Source organism: Anarrhichthys ocellatus, unplaced genomic scaffold (genome assembly GCF_004355925.1).
Source record: "Anarrhichthys ocellatus isolate YVR2014 unplaced genomic scaffold, GSC_Weel_1.0 scaffold7, whole genome shotgun sequence".
In the NCBI taxonomy this organism is placed as follows: Eukaryota; Metazoa; Chordata; class Actinopteri; order Perciformes; family Anarhichadidae; genus Anarrhichthys; species Anarrhichthys ocellatus.
In genome coordinates this window covers 594,734-602,751 of record NW_022280037.1, presented here as the reverse complement: position 1 = coordinate 602,751, position 8,018 = coordinate 594,734, and positions in this window count along the sequence as shown.

Sequence of the window (8,018 nt, the reverse complement as noted above, 5' to 3'; positions counted from 1 at the left end):
AAATATATATATATGTATATATATATATATATATATATATATATATATATATATATATATACACATACACACACGCACATATGAATAACATATGAAGGCGGAAAACGTGGGCCCTTTGGTTTGGAGAGGACAAGGCGCACAGAGGCGCACCAGCTGATCAGGGCACATTTTCTTGACATCTCTGAGAGGGGAGTCTATTTTTGAACATTACAGAAATGGCTGCCCTTGAAAGCAATTATGTCGTTTCTGGACCTTTTGTAATCCATGTTTTGGACCTTCCTCATGATGTTTTAAACGTAGTCTATGTTGTTGAAACAAAAAGGAATGCTGCTTCACTTGAGTTCGGACCGGGGGTGGGATCAGGTTTGAAGTACACTAAGCCACCACTCCTTATTTACGGGGATAACCTGATATTTTTATCATATTAATATTGTAAACTAATGTATTCCTTTAGAATTATTAAATAAAGTAGGGAATTGTATATCTGGCTAACACACAAGAATGCGTTTAACTGTATAATAATCGTTATTGCGTCCACTTCTATGTTTTCTTTATTCTTTTGTAAGTTAAAAAGGAACAAATGCGTGATGGCTGCTGTATATGTTTCAAAACCAAGTGAACGTTAACAATAAATAACTTGAAGTGTGAGAGCTATTCCTGAAGAAGTAATTTTTTAAAAAGGGATCTGTTTTGGAGTGCAATTTCATTATGTTGTGATTGAGACCAAATTGAGGAGGAAAGCAAGGTCGATGAGGGAGCCAGCATTGTTCAGGTGACATTTTGGAGGGCTGCCTTTCATGGAGGATGTCTGCAGGAGTCTAAGACTGGGAAAATCACCCTTTTAAAAATCCCTAACGCTTTCCAGCAGGTTTAATGGTGACATCAATTTATGCATTGATACAATAAAATAATAATTTTCTTATCAAACATATTAATCTTACTATGTTTAATAGGCCCAGACTTTTGTTTTTGCCGCAATGTAATTGTTCAATTGTATTGTGAATGCGAGCATTCATAAAATACACAATGACTACCAATTATTGTAAGAAGGAATATTATCTAAAGGAATGGAGTACATGCCTCGTAATATTATAATGATGCATTCAAGTTAATTCGATTATTATTATTATTGTTATTGTTGTTGTTGTTATTCTTATTATTATGCACAAGCCTGTCATTAAATTATCAAAATAAAATAAAGATTTCCCTCCCATCAGTTTAATAAGTCAAATACAAAATAAGAAACATATGCTTCTTAATTTAACTTTTTAAATTTTAAATAATTTAAGACAATACATCAACATTTTCTGCTTCTTCACTGAAACTGAGAGCTGGATGAGAGTCAGTTACGTTTTATCGTTTTGTCTTTTCTTTTTTTTTGGAGTATATTGATAATAAGGATTAACGGAACTTTTGGGGATACCTCGAGAATATTCTACTGTTATCTAAATACATAGCAATATGTCAGGTTCTTAAAAAATGCATCACTTAGATCTCCTTTATTTTAAATCTAAATATTGTTATAATTTCATTGTTTGACAAATATATCACAAACATTTACAAAATATCAAGACTTTTCAGAGAATGCAAGTGTATGTATTTAGAGTTATTTTGATTTTAAATAATGACAAATATCCCCATTGTTTTCTGATGCATTCACTTTAAGCAAATGTTCGAAATACTGAGCAGCTTTGCCACGGTGTCTTTTTCATTCACACACTCTCATTCACTGTATGCACACACACACACTCACGCAAACACAAAAAACACACACACACTTACATTAGCGTCATTCTGATCAATCTCTTTTGGAGATGATGAAGGATTTGTGCAAACAAACTCCAAAGTGTTTAAGGTCATCACTTAGCATCAGTGTCGGCTCCCCTTTGCTTCTGTCCTCCAAAACCTTTTTTTTTTTTTTACACCAGCAGTGGCTGATAATAGCATCTAACATTTCATTTCCTGTGGTCATTTAAACACGTTTGGAAATTACTTCTCAATCCCCTTGCTGATGACACCCTGTGGTGGTGATGATGATGATGATGATGATGATGATGATGATGGCTATCAGTGTGTCTCAATAGGGACCTTGGAGAGCCCCCATTTCCAACCCCTTCACATACCTGGCAGCTGTATGTATATGTGCTATCATCCCTACACTCGAAGGAAGCATCAGAGCCAATATGCACCTGACATTCGGATTGAGAAGGGAGTTTGATAGGAGCATTAACAAGAGAAATGCATTCCACAATATACACTTTGATGCTGCAAGGTGTTCCTGATAGATTCTGTCCTTAAATTGAGGGCATGAATGAGCTGTCAACAAAGATGTTCGATGGTGTGCCCCATGAAATGAAAGTGGAGGTGAAGCCATTCTTTTCTCTTTTCAATAGCCATAGTTATGGCGCACTAATAGGCTATGCTTGGTAATCACTGTCTTTTGTGCCTGTTGCTTCTCTTGCTTTATTGGGGTGTACCTCTCTTTGTAAGGATATATGAGACAGACTGGGCACTGTAATTGGTGCTGGCATCATCATCATCTCTCTCTGGAAAGTTTTTGGAGGCTGCAGCCACCACTGTGTGGTGTTGCTTCTATGCTGCAGAACATCCACACCCACACGTATGCACGTGTGCACGTGCATACATACAAATAGACGCCCAGGTCAACATATTCTCACACACAATGCCTCAAATGAGTGCATGTGCACACTCACATTCACATACACGAATAAAGCAAATCGAACATGCATTATATAAAAATTGTCTCTCACACAAAAAGCAGATATTTCCATCAGAGCTGGAATGATGGCCATTTGTAGGATTATCTATCTCACTGATGTAAAGATTTGTTTCGACTATTCTTCTCAGGTAATTGCAGGTTGCACTGCAAAATGTGAACTTAGAAGAAAGCCTTGCTTCAGTCTCTGCATCCCCCCCCCCCCAACTCCCTTCCTCCCCATTATTCTACTTAATATGTCAGAAGGTCTGATCGCAGAGAAACCTTTTCAAGTCCTATTGATGTGTTCCTCAATTGACCATGGCGACCTAGCAACCTAGAGAGCGCTAATTGGCAAGGGCTTAACATTATTGGCTGCATAGTTTACGCAGAAATAGGGCAAACATATAACCCTCATCATATACACAGTTCACTGTTTTTTTTGTTTTTTTTGCCGGTACAACAGGATGGGGGAATTGCTTTGTGTTGTTGGTCTTCACTGGAGAAGTAATTCAAAGAAAAAGCTAAATGCAGAGTCTGGGTTGTGGAGTGGAGTGGAATATAGTGGATGAGTAAGATTTTTCCTGAAGACACAAAAGGCAGAAAAATGTTGCTCCACTACACAGAGAGGATTCCATGGTATTTATGATGTATTTTATGATAACATATGATATACCTAGCCCTCCCGGATGGATATTAAGTCAGAAGTGCAAAGTTTACTCCGACGCATTCCACCACCTCCTCTCTCCTTCCTTCCCCAGAAATAGTCCCCAAACTTGCCCCATGAGAAATGATTAGGAGAGGCGAGGTCTGCTTTTCATTTCACTGTGCGAATGAATGCATTGAATTGGCAAGTTCTGAGAGACGCACAGCGAGATTTTAATTAGTGTATTGCCCTCGCATTCTGCCAAGGAGAGACAATCTTTCTCTGTGCATGCTAGATTTGCTGGGTTTCCAAAGAATGAGTCACTGCAAGTCTGCAAGTCTTTGCCCCAGGAAGCAGAAAGTTCTCCAATTCCAGTCATTTCCAAATGGAAAAAATAGCCTGCAAATAATCATCTTCCTACAGAGTGGAAAAAAACATTTCAAGAAGGTCATAGGACTCCGAAAGCAATTCTCACTCTAATAGATTTCCATGAAATTAAATACATGAAACCACATTTCTTTCACCGTTGCCTTTGGTTTGACGATACTGTAACATTAACTGAAATGCATATGCACACACACACACACACACACACACACACACACACATGCGCGCACACACACATGCGCGCACACAAGTATGTGCTATACCAGGACTTGCACTGGCTAATTCCATTGCTTACTATGAATATAATTTTAGCAATACGAGGCATTGCAGTGTCAAAGAAACCTTTTGAGGACTATTCACAAATGTCTGGGGGAGTGAGGGGGTTGGAGGACCAGGTTAGGAGTGTGTGTGTGTGTATGTGTGTGTGGGAGGGGGGGGGGGGCAGCATCCCTTATTAGAGAACCATGTCACATTCTCTCCTGCGCCGGTCGGACTCGCTGCACTGCCAGTAATCCCCCCTCCAAGTCCCCCTATGCATGTTATTCAATTCGCTCATAAGTAGTTAGAGAAACTGTTTTCAGTTGCCACTAATAACTACTGACCTCCAGCGACACAGGCCAACAATGGGTTTGTCAGGCCTGAAACGCACAACCAAAGAAGCTGATTAGGAACTCAAGAGGTTTGAAGCAAGAATCAATGGCTGCTCTGTCCTGCCACGGTGCTTCCAGCATGGCACTGGTGATTGTGGGACCTCCATTAGTTATGCCTCATTAAGTCCCACAAACTCCTTTAAGAAAATGAGTTTAGCCAATTCTAAAATCTATTACGGCCGCGGAGCCCCTACTGAGGTGCCACTGTGTTTGGACTCCAAGACAGGAGGCTAGAGAAAGACCTGCTTACAGACGTGTGGGAGCCTGTCACACATTGCACTCCATCCCCATGTATACGCTTTCTTTTCTTTAACATTTTAACCCTTTCCGTCTTCTATTATTGACAAAACATGCAGGAAATGCATCAGCAGACACAATGACACACAATGCATCAGAGCCTCATATAATATGTTAGTTTAAGTTGGTTGCTTTGTCATTGTACACCTGAACTGTAATGATCCACGGCCGCTGTGAGGGAAGCATTGCAAGCTCAAACTTTACAGTGACATCATGGTGACACACTATCACATTTGTTGTATTTCTATTGCTGTCATGTCAGGAATTCCCCCAAAATGTATGATTTTCATTCAAAATATCTGGCACATTTCTGTCACCCTAAAAATATTTTGTAAAATGTGTCATTATAAATCAGACACTCCAAATCAATGAAGTAAAATGGGAAAATGAGTTAACTCACGCGCTGAAATGGCTGACTCTAAACATCAGTAACCAATATTTTCCATGACATGAAGGAAAAAGCTTCTCTGTAAGACATTTGTAAGCCATTCAAAATACTCCTGCACTCCTCTGTTTGTCTGTTCTATCGGCAAGGCCACGCATGATATAATTATACTCCATCCTTGGAATGAGTTTCAATCGGCCGACAAATAAATAAAAAAATCAAGAGAGCATAAAAGACATTTAATCGTCACATCCAAATATGTAAAGAGTTGAAGTGAAAATGAGTTAGAAATTGGTTTACCTGTATTCAGAAATATGAAAAACACACATTTACAGAACAAAAGAGTTAATTTCTGTCCTTCACAGCAGTCCTCTTTACTTTTGAACCAACAAGCAGTTTTCTCCCAGCTCACCGTTGCCACAGTAATGGCCAGCTGCCAGTCTGCGGATTACTGGTTAATAGGGCCAGGGCTGAAGAGCAGTTCAATGAAGGTAGGCAATGGATAAGATCAGTGTGTGTTGGCTAGGGCATAGTTATCTATGCCTGTGTGTGCCTGCAAGTGTGTGTTACTTTGTTTTATTCATTTATTTTTCTTCTTTTCTTTTTAGAGATGCCATCGCACCATACCCTTCGTGTATTTACATGCACACAGTCATGCATTTTAATTTGTGATAAATGGGTGTGCATGCTGCAAATACATAAAACACAAAGACAAAAGGGAGCCGGAAACCGTACAAGAAGAAAAACAATCTGAAAAATTCAAGGACGCTTTAAACATGCTTGAAAAGAAAAAAAAGAAAAATGCTCTCAGAGCTAGTTAATGGGGGGGGGGGGGGGGATGATCCAACAGCAAACAGCCAAGCACACACAAATAAACACAAATTGAGATGAATGGCAAAAGATAACAGAGACAACTACCACTCAATAGCTACGTCTGTCAAATTAAGCCCAGAAGGACATAATCGTTTCTTCAAATATAACATTCTGTAATCTGCCCCCTCCAAAACACGCAGGCGTCTCCATATAACCGTCCCAGAGGGCCACGGGGGCCAAAGAGGACCACCCACTTTCTTTTCAATTATCATCTTGCAGCAACCTGTCTCCTCTCCAGCATTCAGTATAGGAGACACTGACTGCTCTACAGAGGGAAATACAATTAGACTGCTGTTTGTCCCTCGAATAAACTTCCAGACTGTAGCTGACAATCCCAACTCTGTAGAGCATGTGACCCCGAGGACAAACAGGATTACGTCCCAAATCCCATGTTCCTTTACTCTTTCTCCCTTCTGCCTCTTGAGTTGTTGTGGTCAGGTGGTCTCCGGGTGGAGGCAGGGAAAGGAAATGCGGGTACACAACTGAATACCCCTCTAAGTCTGCAAATACATAAATTACTTCAGGTAGTGACGTCAATCTAATTCCATAGCCATTAACGTCAGTTTGTACATTTTCTAGGACAACAAAAAATGCATTAATGCGTTTATTACTCTGAACTTTTGTTCATTTCGGGCGGGTTAAGGTTACATTAAATCATTTTGGCTATGTTTAGGATAAGGTTTCCATTTAGATCTAAAGCAGTGGTTCCCAACCCAGGGTCGAGATCACTCAAAGGTGTCGCAAGACAAATGTGAGGGGTCAATAAATATGTATAAGTATAAGGCATTTTACTTTTTCTGACTTCTCAAGCTCTGTCTTTTTTCCTGTGAAATAGTGAGTACGTTCCCTTCAGGCCATGAAAATTAAAAAGTCATAAAAATCCCTCTAGTTGACATATAATACATTAGTGACAATGAGTCACAAATCAATAGTAAGGGAATACAAGCCCAAAATGTTGTGAGACACTGATCTGAAAGTCCTCAAAGTCCACAGTTTTGGATTGATCAAATATTTTTCATGAAAGTGTGGTATTTCATTTTTACTAAAAGTCTGGTTTATTTCAAGAAACATGTTCTTTTACATTTTAGTTTATGAACGATGACATTTGGGTTTTTGTGATTTTTTCCCAACTATCTGCATCTACATGTTGAAAAAGGGGGATTCTCCCTCTGTTCGTCCAGCAGGCTAACATTAGTCTATTATTTACTTGTAACTTGTATCTTCTGTGTATTATCTGTCTGTTAAAACCTCATCAGTGCAAATAACAATCACGCTTAGAATTTGTCTCGGGGACACCAATTACGGCACAATCCACATGGGACAAAGGCTGTGTTTCAGAGGGGAGTCACACTGGCCAGTTGATCTGGAGTGTTTATTTGCCCCGCTGTAGCCAGCTGGTCATACGAAGGCACAGAAAGGGTACATTGACTCCACCCAGCAGGGGGTAGTGGCACAGCAAAAGGGAAATGGGACTCTTTTTCAACTCCCCTTCTCCACAATGCAGCACGCCCAATCAAAGAGCCCCGGAGCCTTTTGTGGAGGTGGTGAGTGGACAAGGGAGGGGGCGAGTTTGGGCTGCCAACCCCTCCTCCTGCCGCTGTCCTGTCTGTGCGGCCAGCCACACTTCACAGCTAATTAGCGGTCAGATCCACTGGCCCCTAATCAGCAGGACATGTTAAAACTGCCCTAATCAGCCCTAATCCTGGCTTTGTGTCACACATGCAGCCTTCCCCTGCCTATTTACTCCGTCTGCTGTATTGATTAAGACATCATTTGGGGATTTGATGGTCAATACACTGCAAACTGCGATGGGCCATAGGTGTGCTCTGGATTACATGGTATGATGTTATCTAATGAAACTTTAAGGTAAAGCTTCTATAGGTGGCATGGGTGGCTTTCTTACACATCCGGCAGGTTATTCAAAAATATTGAAGAAATGTTAGTGATACTGTGAGGCACACGTATTACTGTATTAGCTCTCTTTTATCATTAGTCATATCAACCTAAAAAATAAAAGAAGTGTGAATAACTAATACTTGATTTTGGGGAATTGGGGAATCTCTG